The 18,036-nt window shown below is 45.3% G+C and overlaps 11 non-coding genes and 3 pseudogenes across 11 annotated transcripts; all 14 read left to right on the forward strand.

Moving 5' to 3' along the window:
* The first annotated feature begins 194 nt into the window (after positions 1-194).
* On the forward strand, positions 195-313 carry LOC122033087. The gene has a single exon (XR_006126350.1). It is a non-coding gene; the product is annotated as a 5S ribosomal RNA (ribosomal RNA).
* A 327-nt stretch (positions 314-640) lies between these two features.
* Positions 641-759, forward strand: LOC122033100. The gene has a single exon (XR_006126361.1). It is a non-coding gene; the product is annotated as a 5S ribosomal RNA (ribosomal RNA).
* A 745-nt stretch (positions 760-1,504) lies between these two features.
* On the forward strand, positions 1,505-1,623 carry LOC122032997. The gene has a single exon (XR_006126293.1). It is a non-coding gene; the product is annotated as a 5S ribosomal RNA (ribosomal RNA).
* Positions 1,624-1,948: 325 nt separating this feature from the next.
* Positions 1,949-2,067, forward strand: LOC122033112. The gene has a single exon (XR_006126372.1). It is a non-coding gene; the product is annotated as a 5S ribosomal RNA (ribosomal RNA).
* A 327-nt stretch (positions 2,068-2,394) lies between these two features.
* Positions 2,395-2,498, forward strand: LOC122033025 (annotated as a pseudogene).
* Positions 2,499-3,164: 666 nt separating this feature from the next.
* On the forward strand, positions 3,165-3,283 carry LOC122033123. Its single transcript, XR_006126381.1, has one exon. It is a non-coding gene; the product is annotated as a 5S ribosomal RNA (ribosomal RNA).
* A 327-nt stretch (positions 3,284-3,610) lies between these two features.
* On the forward strand, positions 3,611-3,729 carry LOC122032981. Its single transcript, XR_006126278.1, has one exon. It is a non-coding gene; the product is annotated as a 5S ribosomal RNA (ribosomal RNA).
* Positions 3,730-4,056: 327 nt separating this feature from the next.
* LOC122033021 lies at positions 4,057-4,169 on the forward strand (annotated as a pseudogene).
* A 327-nt stretch (positions 4,170-4,496) lies between these two features.
* Positions 4,497-4,608, forward strand: LOC122033020 (annotated as a pseudogene).
* A 2,261-nt stretch (positions 4,609-6,869) lies between these two features.
* On the forward strand, positions 6,870-6,988 carry LOC122033135. The gene has a single exon (XR_006126390.1). It is a non-coding gene; the product is annotated as a 5S ribosomal RNA (ribosomal RNA).
* A 311-nt stretch (positions 6,989-7,299) lies between these two features.
* On the forward strand, positions 7,300-7,418 carry LOC122033147. Its single transcript, XR_006126397.1, has one exon. It is a non-coding gene; the product is annotated as a 5S ribosomal RNA (ribosomal RNA).
* Positions 7,419-9,402: 1,984 nt separating this feature from the next.
* LOC122033244 lies at positions 9,403-9,521 on the forward strand. Its single transcript, XR_006126480.1, has one exon. It is a non-coding gene; the product is annotated as a 5S ribosomal RNA (ribosomal RNA).
* A 325-nt stretch (positions 9,522-9,846) lies between these two features.
* Positions 9,847-9,965, forward strand: LOC122032988. The gene has a single exon (XR_006126285.1). It is a non-coding gene; the product is annotated as a 5S ribosomal RNA (ribosomal RNA).
* Positions 9,966-10,285: 320 nt separating this feature from the next.
* LOC122033009 lies at positions 10,286-10,404 on the forward strand. The gene has a single exon (XR_006126305.1). It is a non-coding gene; the product is annotated as a 5S ribosomal RNA (ribosomal RNA).
* Positions 10,405-18,036: the final 7,632 nt, after the last annotated feature.

Here is an 18,036-nt window from a genome sequence, read left to right on the forward strand (position 1 = left end):
GGTGGCGGCGACTGCTCGGAGGGGTCGCGGCGGGGTGCTTACTTGATGTTGATTGCGATTGGTTTTTATTATTTTTTTGTTCTTGTTTTCGATTGTTGTGGTCGGGTTGATTTTCGACGGGGGAAAAGCGGCGGAGGGCAGGTTCGCGCGACGGCCGTTCGCGGTATAAATAGGGAGTGTGCGGGAGAGAGGATGGGTGCGATCATACCAGCACTAATGCACCGGATCCCATCAGAACTCCGAAGTTAAGCGTGCTTGGGCGAGAGCAGTACTAGGATGGGTGACCCCCTGGGAAGTCCTCGTGTTGCACCTATTTTTTGTTTTTATTTCTTAAATTTTTTTGGTAAAAGAAACGTGCTCGTGTATGCATTTATTATCGGTCGGTCTGTTTTTCGCGGGAGGTATCGGACGGTTTGTTCATTCGTTTTTTTCTTTCCCCGGAAGGCGGTGGCGGCGACTGCTCGGAGGGGTCGCGGCGGGGTGCTTACTTGATGTTGATTGCGATTGGTTTTTATTATTTTTTTGTTCTTGTTTTCGATTGTTGTGGTCGGGTTGATTTTCGACGGGGGAAAAGCGGCGGAGGGCAGGTTCGCGCGACGGCCGTTCGCGGTATAAATAGGGAGTGTGCGGAAGAGAGGATGGGTGCGATCATACCAGCACTAATGCACCGGATCCCATCAGAACTCCGAAGTTAAGCGTGCTTGGGCGAGAGCAGTACTAGGATGGGTGACCCCCTGGGAAGTCCTCGTGTTGCACCTATTTTTTGTTTTTATTTCTTAAATTTTTTTGGTAAAAGAAACGTGCTCGTGTATGCATTTATTATCGGTCGGTCTGTTTTTCGCGGGAGGTATCGGACGGTTTGTTCATTCGTTTTTTTCTTTCCCCGGAAGGCGGTGGCGGCGACTGCTCGGAGGGGTCGCGGCGGGGTGCTTACTTGATGTTGATTGCGATTGGTTTTTATTATTTTTTTGTTCTTGTTTTCGATTGTTGTGGTCGGGTTGATTTTCGACGGGCGGTTCGCGCGACGGTCGTTCGCCGCTATGCATATAAATAGGGAGTGTGCGGGAGAGAGGATGGGCGCGATCATACCAGACACTAATGCACCGGATCCCATCGAACTCCGAGTTAAGCGTGCTTGGGCGAGAGCAGTACTAGGATGGGTGAAGTCCTCGTGTTGCACCTATTTTTGTTTTTATTTCTTAAATTTTTGGTAAAAGAAACGTGCTCGTGTATGCATTTATTATCGGTCGATCTGTTTTTCGCGGGAGGTATCGGACGGTTTGTTCATTCGTTTTTTTCTTTCCCCGGAAGGCGGTGGCGGCGACTGCTCGGAGGGGTCGTGGCGGGGTGCTTACTTGATGTTGATTTCGATTGGTTTTTATTATTTTTGTTCTTGTTTTCGATTGTTGTGGTCGGGTTGATTTCGTCGGGGGAAAAGCGGCGGAGGGCTGGTTCGTGCGACAGCCGTTCGCGGTATAAATAGGGAGTGTGCGGAAGAGAGGATGAGTGCGATCATACCAGCACTAATGCACCGGATCCCATCAAAACTCCGAAGTTAAGCGTGCTTGGGCGAGAGCAATACTAGGATGGGTGACCCCATGGGAAGTCCTCGTGTTGCACCTATTTTTGTTTTTATTTCTTAAATTTTTTGGTAAAAGGAACGTGCTCGTGTATGCATTTATTATCGGTCGATCTGTTTTTCGCGGGAGGTATCGGACGGTTTGTTCATTCGTTTTTTTCTTTCCCCGGAAGGCGGTGGCGGCGACTGCTCGGAGGGGTCGCGGCGGGGTGCTTACTTGATGTTGATTGCGGTTGGTTTTTATTATTTTTTTGTTCTTGTTTTCGATTGTTGTGGTCGGGTTGATTTTCGACGGGGGAAAAGCGGCGGAGGGCAGGTTCGCGCGACGGCCGTTCGCGGTATAAATAGGGAGTGTGCGGGAGAGAGGATGGGTGCGATCATACCAGCACTAATGCACCGGATCCCATCAGAACTCCGAAGTTAAGCGTGCTTGGGCGAGAGCAGTACTAGGATGGGTGACCCCCTGGGAAGTCCTCGTGTTGCACCTATTTTTTGTTTTTTTTTCTTAAATTTTTTTGGTAAAAGAAACGTGCTCGTGTATGCATTTATTATCGGTCGGTCTGTTTTTCGCGGGAGGTATCGGACGGTTTGTTCATTCGTTTTTTTCTTTCCCCGGAAGGCGGTGGCGGCGACTGCTCGGAGGGGTCGCGGCGGGGTGCTTACTTGATGTTGATTGCGATTGGTTTTTATTATTTTTTTGTTCTTGTTTTCGATTGTTGTGGTCGGGTTGATTTTCGACGGGGGAAAAGCGGCGGAGGGCAGGTTCGCGCGACGGCCGTTCGCGGTATAAATAGGGAGGGTGCGGGAGAGAGGATGGGCGCGATCATACCAGCACTAATGCACCGGATCCCATCAGAACTCCGAAGTTAAGCGTGCTTGGGCGAGAGCAACCCCCTGGGAAGTCCTCGTGTTGCACCTATTTTTTGTTTTTATTTCTTAAATTTTTTTGGTAAAAGAAACGTGCTCGTGTATGCATTTATTATCGGTCGGTCTGTTTTTCGCGGGAGGTATCGGACGGTTTGTTCATTCGTTTTTTTCTTTCCCCGGAAGGCGGTGGCGGCGACTGCTCGGAGGGGTCGCGGCGGGGTGCTTACTTGATGTTGATTGCGATTGGTTTTTATTATTTTTTTGTTCTTGTTTTCGATTGTTGTGGTCGGGTTGATTTTCGACGGGGGAAAAGCGGCGGAGGGCAGGTTCGCGCGACATTAATGGTCCTTTAATTGTGAAGATGTCGAGATAAAATTATCATTATATCCATAATCAATTTAGATCTTTATGTTAGTTAACTATCAAAGTCCTCAAATTTTATTTTTAAATTTTTGGTAAAAATGCTCGTATCAGATTCCATCAATTTCCTGTAATTATTTCTTCCTTTCGTCGCGTACTGCTCCGCGTCGTCACTCCCCTCGGAGGGGTCGCGGCGGGGTGCTTACTTGATGTTGATTGCGATTGGTTTTTATTATTTTTTTGTTCTTGTTTTCGATTGTTGTGGTCGGGTTGATTTTCGACGGGGGAAAAGCGGCGGAGGGCAGGTTCGCGCGACGGCCGTTCGCGGTATAAATAGGGAGTGTGCGGGAGAGAGGATGGGTGCGATCATACCAGCACTAATGCACCGGATCCCATCAGAACTCCGAAGTTAAGCGTGCTTGGGCGAGAGCAGTACTAGGATGGGTGACCCCCTGGGAAGTCCTCGTGTTGCACCTATTTTTTGTTTTTATTTCTTAAATTTTTTTGGTAAAAGAAACGTGCTCGTGTATGCATTTATTATCGGTCGGTCTGTTTTTCGCGGGAGGTATCGGACGGTTTGTTCATTCGTTTTTTTCTTTCCCCGGAAGGCGGTGGCGGCGACTGCTCGGAGGGGTCGCGGCGGGGTGCTTACTTGATGTTGATTGCGATTGGTTTTTATTATTTTTTTGTTCTTGTTTTCGATTGTTGTGGTCGGGTTGATTTTCGACGGGGGAAAAGCGGCGGAGGGCAGGTTCGCGCGACGGCCGTTCGCGGTATAAATAGGGAGTGTGCGGGAGAGAGGATGGGCGCGATCATACCAGCACTAATGCACCGGATCCCATCAGAACTCCGAAGTTAAGCGTGCTTGGGCGAGAGCAGTACTAGGATGGGTGACCCCATGGGAAGTCCTCGTGTTGCACCTATTTTTTGTTTTTATTTCTTAAATTTTTTTGGTAAAAGAAACGTGCTCGTGTATGCATTTATTATCGGTCGGTCTGTTTTTCGCGGGAGGTATCGGACGGTTTGTTCATTCGTTTTTTTCTTTCCCCGGAAGGCGGTGGCGGCGACTGCTCGGAGGGGTCGCGGCGGGGTGCTTACTTGATGTTGATTGCGATTGGTTTTTATTATTTTTTTGTTCTTGTTTTCGATTGTTGTGGTCGGGTTGATTTTCGACGGGGGAAAAGCGGCGGAGGGCAGGTTCGCGCGACGGCCGTTCGCGGTATAAATAGGGAGGGTGCGGGAGAGAGGATGGGTGCGATCATACCAGCACTAATGCACCGGATCCCATCAGAACTCCGAAGTTAAGCGTGCTTGAGCAGTACTAGGATGGGTGACCCCCTGGGAAGTCCTCGTGTTGCACCTATTTTTTGTTTTTATTTCTTAAATTTTTTTGGTAAAAGAAACGTGCTCGTGTATGCATTTATTATCGGTCGGTCTGTTTTTCGCGGGAGGTATCGGACGGTTTGTTCATTCGTTTTTTTCTTTCCCCGGAAGGCGGTGGCGGCGACTGCTCGGAGGGGTCGCGGCGGGGTGCTTACTTGATGTTGATTGCGATTGGTTTTTATTATTTTTTTGTTCTTGTTTTCGATTGTTGTGGTCGGGTTGATTTTCGACGGGGGAAAAGCGGCGGAGGGCAGGTTCGCGCGACGGCCGTTCGCGGTATAAATAGGGAGTGTGCGGGAGAGAGGATGGGCGCGATCATACCAGCACTAATGCACCGGATCCCATCAGAACTCCGAAGTTAAGCGTGCTTGGGCGAGAGCAGTACTAGGATGGGTTGCGAAGTCCTCGTGTTGCACCTATTTTTGTTTTTATTTAAATTTTTGGTAAAAGAAACGCGGCTCGTATGCATTTATTATCTCGGTCTCTGCTTTTCATGGAGGTATCTGACGGTTTGTTCATTCGCTTTTTCTTTCCCATATGGCGGGCGATCGCCGGAGGGGTCGCGCGGGTGCTTACTTGATGTTGATTGCGATTGGTTTTATTATTTTTTGTTCTTGTTTTGTTGTCCGGGTTGATTTTCACCGGGAAAAGCGTGAGGAGCGTGTTCGACAGATCCGTCATGGATAAATAGGGAGGAGAGGATGGTGCGATCATATACATAGATCAATCGGATCCCATCGAACTCGTTAAGCGTGCTTGGGCGAGATGAGTACTAGGATGGCCCCTCGAAGTCCCTGTTGCACCTATTTTTGTTTTATTTCTTAAATTTTTTGGTAAAAGAAATGTCTCGTATGCATTATTATCTATCGGTCGATCGCTTTTTCAGGAGGTATCTGACGGTTTGTTCATTTTCTTTCCCTCCATGTGGGCGATCGTTTCTGGAGGTCGCGGGTGCTTACTTGATGTTGATTGATTGGTTTTATTATTTTTGTTCTTGTTTTCGATTGTTGTGGTCGTTGATTTTCGACGGGAAAAGCGGGAGGGATTGGCTGCCAGCGACCGTCTGCTCATGTATAAATAGGGAGTGCGGAGAGAGGATGGTGCGATCATACCAGACTAATGCAACGGATCCCATCGAACTCGAGTTAAGCGTGCTTGGGCGAGCAGATTAGGATGGGTGACCGGAAGTCCTCTGTTGCACCTATTTTTTGTTTTATTTCTTAAATTTTTTGGTAAAAGAAACGTGCCGTGTATGCATTTATTATCTCGATCTGCTTTTTCGGAGGTACTCTGGTTTGTTCATTTGCTTTTTCTTCCTGGCGGCTATGGGAGGGGTCGGCGATGGTGCTTACTGATGTTGAGATTGATTATTTTGTTCTTCGATTGTTGTGGTTTGGTTGATTTTCTTCGGGAAGAGTGAGGTCCGCACGAGGGAGTGTTCCGAAGTATAAATAGGGAGGTGCGAAGAGAGGGCGCGATCTAAGACTAATGCACCGGATCCCATCCGAACTGTTGTTGCTTGGGCAGAGCAAGATTAGGATGGTGACCGAAGTCCTCGTGTTGCACCTATTTTTGTTTTTATTTCTTAAATTTTTGAAAAGAAACGTGCCTGTATGCATTTATTATCTCCGCTTTTCAGGAGGTATCGGACGGTTTGTTCATTCTTTTTCTTCCCGGAAGGGCGCGACCGCTTCGGAGGGTCGCAAGGGTGCTTACTTGATGTTGATTGCGATTGGTTTTATTATTTTTGTTCTGTTTTCGATTGTTGTGGTCTCGGGTTGATTTCGACGGGAAAGCGAGGGAGGGAGGGTTCGCGCGACGGCCGTCGCTGTATAAATAGGGAGTGTGCGAGAGAGGATGGTGCGATCATACCAAGACTAATGCACCGGATCCCATCGAATCGGGTTAAGCGTTGCTGCTTAGGCGAAGACTAGGATGGTGACCTGGAAGTCCTCGTGTTGCACCTATTTTTGTTTTATTTCTTAAATTTTTTGGTAAAAGAAACGTGCTCGTATGCATATTCTACGATCCGTTTTTCATGGAGGTATCGGACGGTTTGTTCATTCGCTTTTTCTTCCCGGAAGGTCGGCGACTTTCTGAGGGGTCACGCGGGGTGCTTACTTGATGTTGATTGCGATTGGTTTTATTATTTTTGTTCTTGTTTTTATGTGGTCTCGTTGTTGATTGAAAAGGGAGCCGCGGAGGAGGTGTTCAGCTGACCGCTGCTCATGGTATAAATAGGGAGGTGCGGAGAAGATGAGGATGGCATCATACAAAGACTAATGCACGATCCCATCGGAATCCTTAAGTGTGCGTAGGAGAGAGCGATTAGGATGGGTGACCGGAAGTCCTCGTGTTGCACCTATTTTTGTTTTATTTCTAAATTTTTTGGTAAAAGCGCGGCTCGTGTATGCATTTATTATCTCGATCTGCTTTTTGGAGGAATCGGACGGTTTGTTCATTCGTTTTTTTCTTTCCCCGGAAGGCGGTGGCGGCGACTGCTCGGAGGGGTCGCGGCGGGGTGCTTACTTGATGTTGATTGCGATTGGTTTTTATTATTTTTTGTTCTTGTTTTCGATTGTTGTGGTCGGGTTGATTTTCGACGGGGGAAAAGCGGCGGAGGGCAGGTTCGCGCGACGGCCGTTCGCGGTATAAATAGGGAGTGTGCGGAAGAGAGGATGGGTGCGATCATACCAGCACTAATGCACCGGATCCCATCAGAACTCCGAAGTTAAGCGTGCTTGGGCGAGAGCAGTACTAGGATGGGTGACCCCCTGGGAAGTCCTCGTGTTGCACCTATTTTTTGTTTTTATTTCTTAAATTTTTTTGGTAAAAGAAACGTGCTCGTGTATGCATTTATTATCGGTCGATCTGTTTTTCGCGGGAGGTATCGGACGGTTTGTTCATTCGTTTTTTTCTTTCCCCGGAAGGCGGTGGCGGCGACTGCTCGGAGGGGTCGCGGCGGGGTGCTTACTTGATGTTGATTGCGATTGGTTTTTATTATTTTTTGTTCTTGTTTTCGAATTTTGTGGTCGGGTTGATTTCGCCGGGGGAAAAGCGGCGGGGGGCTAGGTTCGCGGTATAAATAGGGAGTGCGCGGAAGAGAGGATGGGTGCGATCATACCAGCACTAATGCACCGGATCCCATCAGAACTCCGAAGTTAAGCGTGCTTGGGCGAGAGCAGTACTAGGATGGGTGACCCCCTGGGAAGTCCTCGTGTTGCACCTATTTTTTGTTTTTATTTCTTAAATTTTTTTGGTAAAAGAAAAGTGCTCGTGTATGCATTTATTATCGATCGATCTGTTTTTCGCGGGAGGTATCGGACGGTTTGTTCATTCGTTTTTTTCTTTCCCCGGAAGGCGGTGGCGGCGACTGCTCGGAGGGGTCGCGGCGGGGTGCTTACTTGATGTTGATTGCGATTGGTTTTTATTATTTTTTGTTTTTGTTTTCGATTGTTGTGGTCGGGTTGATTTTCGACGGGGGAAAAGCGGCGGAGGGCAGGTTCGCGCGACGGCCGTTCGCGGTATAAATAGGGAGTGTGCAGAAGAGAGGATGGTGTTGGGATCTTAGATGGCTAGAGGGGGGGTGAATAGCCTCTTAAAAACAAAATTTCTACACAGAGATTTGTTAGCACAACGGAATTAATCAAAACTAACACTTATGCAAAGAAGAAAACACACCACCACTAACACAATGATGTACGAGGTTCGGGGATAACTTGCCCCTACTCCTCGGCGTGTCCGTAAGGTGGACGATCCCTTGATCTTTCGGTAGATCAACCCCCGGACAGATTCCGGCTTAGTATTTCTCCTTCTCGGTGTAGAAACCTCCCACAAAGTCTCAAGACAGATTTAGAATGAAGCACAAGACTTAGACTTACAGAATTTTGTGGCTACAATGAATGCACAATCAACTTACAGCCACAATGAATGCAGAGAGTGAAGACGAAGTAGATTCACAGCCAAGAGCTTCACAGAACACCCTTGCTTGAACGTCAACAGAGAGTTTGCTACCAAAGAAAGAAATCTTCTTAAACCTCTCTTCTACCTCCTTCTTATTTCTCTGCTCTCTTGCTGTCTTCAGCCAGAGCCAAACCACTGCATCGAATCACGTCAACCAGTAACGTATCACTGTCGCCGAACCAGGCGTCGCCAATCACGCTTCTTCCTCATCTGATTATCTGAGCTCACACCAATACCATCCTTGGTCTTCACTGGTGTCTCTGAGCTCGAACCAATAAGGAAGAGTCAAGCTGATTGCAGCCAGTGAGCCAACTGAACAAGCCAGTGAACGTTGAAACTTCTTTTGCACAATTTGCAGCGATAACCAGTGGAAAAACCATTTTGTTTTATTCCTTCGATAGTCATTGATTTGAATTCAAGCATCACCATGGTACCTGCAACCTGTTACTCAAAAAAAGGCGGTTAGATCGACGATCGAACGAATCGAAATCGCAGCGACATGCAGAGTGTGGTGGATCGGCCGCGGACCGATCCACACCTTTGATGTCGATCCGTGAGGACCGATCAGTGCCCGACGGCCGCACCGATCGAGCTTAATAGGTGCGGTTCCTCGCACTCGAGATCATCACCGATCGATCTCAAGACCGATCAGATATGACGATCGGTCCCTCTGAGAGCGATCAGGCGGATCGTCCACCCTTTTTCTTCTGCGACATCATCTCCTGATCGGTCTCTGACCGATCAGATTACACTCGAGTTGTTTTCTGATCGGTCTCGATCGACACACTGCAGGTTCGTCGATCGGTCACCGCACCGATCAAGAAACCTAGTTTCACCATATTGTGCGCCGATCGTGCAATCAAAATCCACGGATCGGTGCTGACCGATCCAGCCCATGTGATATTAGGATTGGTCTTGAGAGCGAGCTACCGAGCCCTCTCTCGACCTAGTCCGGAGAACGAGCAGACCTCTCCGACTTGTCCGGTCCGAGAACGAGCTACGGGCCTCTCGACCACTCCGTGCCAAGTCTCCATACTTGGACTTTTTCCCTAAGCTCCCTGCTTGACTTTTCCGATGTCTGGTCAACCTTGACCCATCTGGATTTCCCTTGCCTGGCTTCACTCACCAGGACTTTCCCTCCAACGGATCAACCTCGATCAGTAGTCAGTCTGAGTTTGATTAATATCTGATACAAACTTAAATCAGTGTCAACATCAAAACAACAGCCAGATCAGACTGTATCAACAGATGGGTGCGATCATACCAGCACTAATGCACCGGATCCCATCAGAACTCCGAAGTTAAGCGTGCTTGGGCGGGAGCAGTACTAGGATGGGTGACCCCCTGGGAAGTCCTCGTGTTGCACCTATTTTTTGTTTTTATTTCTTAAATTTTTTTGGTAAAAGAAAAGTGCTCGTGTATGCATTTATTATCGGTCGATCTGTTTTTCGCGGGAGGTATTAGACGGTTTGTTCATTCGTTTTTTTCTTTCGCCGGAAGGCGGTGGCGGCGACTGCTCGGAGGGGTCGCGGCGGGGTGCTTACTTGATGTTGATTGTGATTGGTTTTTATTATTTTTTTTTCTTGTTTTCGATTGTTGTGGTCGGGTTGATTTCGCCGGGGGAAAAGCGCCGGAGGACAGGTTCGCGCGACGGCCGTTCGCGGTATAAATAGGGAGTGTGCGGAAGAGAGGATGGGTGCGATCATACCAGTACTAATGCACCGGATCCCATCAGAACTCCGAAGTTAAGCTTGCTTGGGCGAGAGCAGTACTAGGATGGGTGACCCCCTAGGAAGTCCTCGTGTTGCACCTATTTTTTGTTTTTATTTCTTAAATTTTTTTGGTAAAAGAAAAGTGCTCGTGTATGCATTTATTATCGGTCGATCTGTTTTTCGCGGGAGGTATCAGACTGTTTGTTCATTCGTTTTTTTCCCTGGAAGGCGGTGGCGGCGACTGCTCGGAGGGGTCGCGGCGGGGTGCTTACTTGATGTTGATTTCGATTGGTTTTTATTATTTTTGTTCTTGTTTTCGATTGTTGTGGTCGGGTTGATTTCGCCGGGGGAAAAGCGCCGGAGGACAGGTTCGCGCGACGGCCGTTCGCGGTATAAATAGGGAGCGTGCGGAAGAGAGGATGGGTGCGATCATTCCAGCACTAATGCACCAGATCCTATCAGAGCTCCGAAGTTAAGCGTGCTTGGGCGAGTGCAGTACTAGAATGGGTGACCCCTTGGGAAGTCCTCGTGTTTCACCTATTTTTTGTTTTTTTTTATTTCTTAAATTTTTTTGGTAAAAGAAAAGTGCTCGTGTATGCATTTATTATCGGTCGATCTGTTTTTCGTGGGAGGTATCGGACTGTTTGTTCATTGGTTTTTTTCTTTCCCCGGAAGGCGGTGGCGGCGATTGCTCGGAGGTGTCTCGACGGGGTGCTTTCTTGATGTTGATTTCGATTGATTTTTATTATTTTTGTTCTTATTTTCGATTGTTGTGGTCGGGTTGTTTTCGCCGGGGGAAAAGCGGCGAACTACGTGTATTGGACTCACCCATTCACTATCTGAAATTGGATAAATGATCCCGACATCAAGAAGTTTGAGCACCTCCTTCTTTACTACCTCTTTCAGATTTGGGTTTAACCTCGTCTGATGTTCAATTGAACTTTTATAACCCTCTTTAAGTAAAATCCTATGCATGCAAAGGGCCTTACTAATCCGTTTTATATCATCAATAGTATATCCTATTGCTTTTCTGTATAGCTTTAACTCTTCAACCAATCTCTGTGTTTCAGACTCAGTTAAACTGGCATTGATTATAACTGGAAAAATGAAATTTGGTCCAAGGAATTCATATTTTAGGGTTGATGGTAATGACTTAAGTTCAAGTTGAGGTGGCGATATTTCTGGCATAGTTAGCCCTTGCTCTATCAACTTAATCTCTTCTTCTTGAGATCCCTTCTCCAAATCTTCTTCATCTTCTAGAAAAATATCATCCCCTTTCTTCTCCTCCATTGGAACTGTCTCTTCATTAAATATTTTTAAAAGAGACTCATAACACCAAGACAATAATACTTGAAGATCATTCTAATTCAGAGTAATTCCTTTCTCCCCATTTTCCTTTTCTTCCATCGTATTAGCCGTTAGAGTTGTGTTATTCTGTCCTGACCAATCATTAAAATTTGATGCAATCCTATAAATTATCTCATTGGCTTCCTCTAAGCTTTTCTTCAAAAAAGATCCTCCAGAGGCTATCTCTAATTGACTTTTATTTGAGAAAGAAAGCTCCACATAGAATAAGTGCATAATTAACCATCTCTTGATACCGTGATGCGGACATAACTGTAAAAGAGATGAATATCTTTCCCAAGCTTGAAGTAGCTCCTCCCCAACAAGTTGCTAAAAATTTAAAATTTGACTTCTCAAATAAGTAGTCTTCTATAGGGGAAAATATTTGCCCAAGAACTTCTGCTCTAACTCATTCCAGGTTTTGATACTTTGAGATTTCAGAGAATTATACCATCTCTTCGCAGCATCTTTTAGACTAAAGGGAAAAACCAGTAGATGTATAACATCAGATGGAACTCCCTCATATTTCAAAGTATAACAGTATCTATAGAATTCCATGAGATGTGAGTAAGGGTTCTCAATCTCTAGGCCCCCAAATTGAGTTTTTTGAATCATTGAGATGAAGGAAGGTTTAAGCACAAAATTTCTTGATTGAATTTCAGGGTAAACAACTGGCCCTAATCCCTTGGCAGACTTTGGGGCTTCATAATATCCTAATGACCTGAACACCATATTTGATGTGCAAAAGGAAAGAGGAATATGAGATACAAGTTACAGTTACCGAAATCAGAAGGAATTATGAAGAAGTAGTAAGGTATACAAGAAAGAATTGTGAAAATAGAATTATTAAAGTTAGTTATAACTATGCAAATGAAAAGAAAAGTCATGTATAGTCTAACTCAAATGAAAATCCCTAATGTTATAGCGCACTCCCCGACAACGACGTCAAAAACTTGTTGACCTCCGCAAGTGTACGGATATGTCGTAAGTAATAATAAAAGATATCGAATCCACAGGGACTGGAATAAGCACTAAAGATGTCTCAAAGCGAGTTAGCTAAACAACCAATCAATTGATTTACAAAATCTAAGTGTGACTATGAAAGGTAAACAAAGAAATAAAAGAATAAGAATCAAGAATAAGGGCAATGATAAAAGTATATTCTAGGAGTTTTGGTTTCTTTGTAATGTTATTCAATGTAATGATCTACCAAATCTTATTTCTCAATTGTCCACCATTTGTAGAAGGTTGCTAGTTCCCTCTTACAATAGACAATTGGGATAGGACTAAAATATATCTAATGTGATCAATTAGGAATGACCCTTATGTTGTCCTTACACGGGCTTGCCTGTCACATGCATCCCTCGGAAAATCAACATAGAAATCCACTATTTCTCAACCTTATCAAGATATAAGGATTAATGCATACAATCTATCATACTCTCTTGAAATACCTAATTTCCCCTTCAAGATTACCCCTCAAACATACTTACACGGGCATGTTCCTGTCACGAATGTCCCTTGGAAAATCGAATGAAGAATTACCTCTATAAGATCCACAAGATATTCAAACATTCAATCAAGCATGGTAATTAAGCCCTAATCACAACAATCCACACAAGAAAGAATAGATACAAACAGGGCAAAATCATATAAATAAAAATGTTGGCAAATCCACAAGAGCTTATATGAAATCTCCATTACAAATACTCCCTCCATCCAAGAACAAGAGATCTAATCCATGGAATAAGGAAAGAATCCAAAAGAATAAGAAAAGATAAACATCTTGATCCCCAAATCCAAGAAAGAAAGGGAAGAAAAGCTATCTATGATGAAGAACCATCTTCGGATCCAATCCTCGCTCCCCGGAGTCGAACGTTGAAGATCCACCCTTAGAATCACCGGAAATCCCTCCAAGAAGGTGGAGGAACGCCCAAATCTTGAATTCCCCCTATAAGAGAGAAGATCCCTTTTGAAATGAAGAAGAAACCTTTATTTATATAAAGGGGGGAATTTGGGCGCCACACGACCCCAGGACCTTGACGTGTGTGGGACACGGCCTGGCTCACTCCCCTCTCTGCCTGTCTCACACGACCGTGTGTGAGACACAACCATGTCTGGCTCTTCCATTGCACTCCTTGCACGACTGTGTAGATCCACACAGCCTGCGCTGCCTCCGGCTCTAGAACTCCTGCACGGGCCGTGTGAAGCACACGGGCAGGGCATTCTTGGCCTCTAGAATTGTTGCACAGACCGTGTGTAGCACACGACCAGGGCATTCTTTGGCTCTAGAAGGCTTGCACGACCATGTAGTGTACACAGCCTGGCTTCCTCTGGCTTCCCATCTTGGCACGACCGTGTGGGGTTCACACGGCCAAGGCCACTTCCTTTCCTACTTCAGTCACACGGGCAGTGATCCACACACGACCTGGGCAACCCCCTATGGCAGGGCCATGTGGCTCACAGGGCTTGTGCCTTCCCTCCTTGTTCAAGTGTCAAAATCTTCTCCAAATTCGACTCCTGTGTACACAAAATGTACAAAAGTATATCTCCGAACAAAAAGAGTAAATATGCTCAAAAGGAAAGTTGGAAGTACGAAAGTGCATAGATAAAGCATGTACAAAGTATGTGAATGTGCGTCAAAACATCCTAAACAAGTGTATACAATCTAAGCACATCATATCTCCTCACACCAAGTTATCTACAATATAATTAAATGGACAACTACACTTAGCATAAATGTAGACATTTGGCCAATGTGATTCTTATATGTTAATATAAAAAGCTAGACTTTTAGTATACACTCTAACAATGTCTCACTTATACTAAAAGGCTATGCTGCCATATACCCTGCCATACATCTGATTCCCAACCCTTTAACATGTCCATCAAAAGCTCTTGCCTTAAGGGCCTTAGTGAAAAGATCTCCTAGGTTATCATCTGATGCAATCTAGGCGGCAACAACTTCTCCTCGTTATACGATGTCTCGTATTGGGTGGTACTTGCGCTTTATGTGTTTACTTGCCTTATGGGCTCATGGTTCCTTTGATTTTGCTACTGCACCACTTATTATCACAATACACTGTAATAATTTTTTGGGCAAACCAGGAATCACATCTAAGTCCATCATGAAGTTTCTAAGCCATACAGCTTCTATGGCTACCTCAGAGGTTGTCACATACTCAACTTCCATGGTGGAGTTCGAAAAGCATCTATGCTTATCACTCCTTCATTGTTATGGTTTTACCTCCTAAAGTAAACACAAAACCCCGAGGTCGACTTACTATTGTCCCTATCTGATTGGAAGTCAAAATCCGTGTAACCCACAGGGATCAAATCATCTGCTTTGTAAATCAGCATATAATCTCTATGCTTTACAGCAGTCCAATGTCCCTGCCTTGGATTACTTTGATATCTGCTAACCATGCTCACGACAACACAGATATCCGGTTTCGTGCATAACATAGCATACATTAGGCTTCCTACAGCTAAAGCATAGGGAACTGCCTTCATATCTTCTATCTCTTTTGATGTCTTCGAAGACATCTCTTTAGATAAAGATACTCCATGCCTAAAAGGTAGAAAACCTTTCTTGGAGTCTTGCATGCTAAAACGAGCTAGGATCGTATCGATATATGAAGCTTGGGATACGCACAACATTCTTTTCTTGCGATCCCTTATTACCTTGATCCCGAGAATATGTGTGCATTCTCCCACGTCATTCATATCGAATTGCTTGGACAACCATGTTGGAGCAATCCCGATGGTCCGCGGGACCATGTATTTTGGTGTTTGGGCAAAGGGTTTAAGTTAGGTTCACCCTTGTATTTGATATGTGTATTTGAGTTGTGCAGGTTTGCAGGATACACATGTGACTCAGGTTGATGGCTTCGGGTCCGGTGAAGGATGGAACATCCGAGGGACCGTGGACAAGGCAGCGAGGAGAAGGGCCAAGGGAAGCGACTTCGAGGCATACGCGAAGGATGTCATTGGGGACGAGCCGCGGGCTTGAATGCATCCAAGGGACGAGAGCCAAAGGAAGTAGGCTTGAAGGCAAGAGGTCAAAGCTGCAAATGAAGCGTCAAATGAGTCATAAGGGTGAGGGTACGAGTGCATGAGAGATTATACTCAGAGTAAAATCTTAGTTTTAGGGTTGCACTGTAGCAACACTGTAGCAGTACTGTAGCAGTCGACTGCATGTTTTAGCAGTCGACTGGTGCAGTCGACTGGCAGCGAACAGAATGTCACTGTTCGCTCGGTTAGTGTGGAATCGAGCCGTTGGGATGTAACGGTCGAATTTCCACAGAGGGCAGTCGACTGCATGTTTTAGCAGTCGACTGGTAGGCGGGGTTTTCCAACCTGTGGCCTATATAACCAAGCCTTGGAAGCTTGGTTGAGGTTGACGAAATAGAGGTGGTTAATCTCTATTAGTAGTCTACCAGTGCCCTAGCTTCTCAAGAGTCCTTGGTAAGAGTTGTGGTGAGGTTTCTCCACCCAGAAGGAGCTAAGTGAGCTAGCTGGAGGTCTTCCGGGGAGTAATCCACCGACGGATAGGGATCGTCCACCTTACGGACAGCCGTGGAGTAGGAGCCTTATCTCCGAACCACGTAAATGATCGTGTAGCTTGGTTTGCATTTTTTCCTTTAGTATTTAGCTTTCTACTTGCTTTGTTTGCATTTCCGCTTGCGCACTAACGTTGTTGAAAGAAGCGAGTATTTGGGGGTGCCGTCTATCCAACCCCCCTTCAAGCCGGCCGACCGATCCCCAACAAGTGGTATCAGAGCGAGGACGCTCTCTATTGGACTAACCGCCAAGGAGGCAAAAGATGACCGGCTTGATTGAACCTCCAAAGTTTGAAGGAGGAAGCCTTGGGGACATCACCTATTGGATGATGAAGATGGAGATCTTCTTCAACATGGATTGGGACACCATGTTGGTGGTAAAGGAGCCATTCAAAGTCCTAAAGGACAAGAAAGGAAAGAAGCTCCGAACACGACATTGGACGAAGGAGCAAACCTCACGATCGGAGGCAAACTCAAAGGTAATAGAAATTTTAATTGATTTATTGCCTCCTAATGCGATAAGTGATGTATGTAAATATGAGAATGCCCATGAATTGTAGAGCAAAGTGAAGAAATTACCATGGGATGAATTTTTGCTTATACAAGAAGAAGAAGAAAAATCCGAAGAAAGTGATGAAGTGGTCCAAGAGGAGAAGAATGACCAATCGGATGTGGAGCCCAAGGAGATGGGCTTAGTATTTCAAGAAGAGGAGGTGGAGCAAACGGAAGGTGAGTCACCCTCAACATCCGAGGAGGAGAAGGAAGATGAGGCATCATCTACATTCTCAAGAATTGAAGAAGATTCCAAGACAAGTGAAGAAGAAAAGTCTTGGAAGTCAACATAGCAAGCACCTTCACCGAAGTGAAGTCAAAGAACAACATAATTTGTTTCGGTTGCAATGAAAAAGGACACTACAAGAGTAGATGTCCATTGGGTAAGAAGAAGGTAAATCATAAACCCGTTCAAGTTAATTTAAACACTAACAAGGGTTGTAGGAGTAAAGAAACCCAAGGAAAAAGGATGCGTATCATATGCTTCACGTGTGGGGAGAAGGGACATTACCACACAAAATGACCCAAGAAGAGGGAGATCAAGAAGCTTACACAGTTAAAGAAATGGGAGAAAGAGAAGAAGAAGAAAAGCTCAAGTCAAGGGGGAGCTTCAAGGGTAAGGGAGGTATACCCTAACTTGAAGTGTAATTCAAATTTAAATTCTTATGTTCCCATGCATGTTAGGAAAAATAATGTTAATCATTATATGCCCATGCAAAATTTTGGTTTCAAATATTATGATAGGAGTAGGGTAATTGTAGATTAAAACCCTAGGAGACCCATTCATGAAAAATCTAGAAATGGTAGACCTAAGGAGACCCAAGGCATTAATCCCAAGAAGGGGAGACATATGCCTAGAAAGGGTAGGTCTAGGAATGTCCAATTTGGACAAATTAACTCTAGGGTTAGGAACCTAGAGAAGGAGAATCAAGCCTTAAGGGGAAAGCTTGATAAGTTAGAACAATTCCTTAAGAGATTCAATGTTGGATCTAAGGAATTAAATATGGTGTTGGGTAGCCAAAGACCCAACCATGATAGATCGGGCTTGGGATACCGATCTAGTCCCTCCAAGGCTAATGAAAGATCATGTGCTAGGGTGGCAAATGATCATGGCAAGAGAGAGTCCTCCAAAACTAAGGGAAAGTCTTATGTTAGGGTTGCATATGGCTATAGCAAGGAGAAGCCAATAAATGGCAAGGGAAAGTCATTTAATGGTAAGGAGAAATTAACCAAGGACAATGTGTCCAAGGTTAAGAAAGTTAGATTTGTAGGCCAAGTGTCACCGGAGGTGCATCGGAATGGCCTAGCCATTGTGGATGAGTCACCTAGGGAGGTGGCTAAGGCTAAGAGCTCTAGGGGGAGCTCAAAGAGTCAATTTGGGACCCATGGCCAATGGATCTCAAGTGAGTTTTACTTGGAGTCTAGGTTAGTTCATGGAATGTGCCAAGTGGTTTGGAGACGGACTTGAGTCTCAAACCTAGGGAATTTAGCACACATGGGTTGTGTTTCATGCTTGAAAATATGACATTGGGGTCACATAGCATGATAATTAGTTTTGGATATATAGATGCCATATAAACCAATGCTAGGGATGCATTGTGGATTAGTATGGGCAAATACATCAAGAGGAAACTAAAACTAGGACTTTAGGTCAAGGTTCAATTGAACTTTTTAGCTAGTTTTGTGTTTTGTGTCAATCTTGGGATTGGTGATA

Source organism: Zingiber officinale, chromosome 11A (genome assembly GCF_018446385.1).
Source record: "Zingiber officinale cultivar Zhangliang chromosome 11A, Zo_v1.1, whole genome shotgun sequence".
In the NCBI taxonomy this organism is placed as follows: Eukaryota; Viridiplantae; Streptophyta; class Magnoliopsida; order Zingiberales; family Zingiberaceae; genus Zingiber; species Zingiber officinale.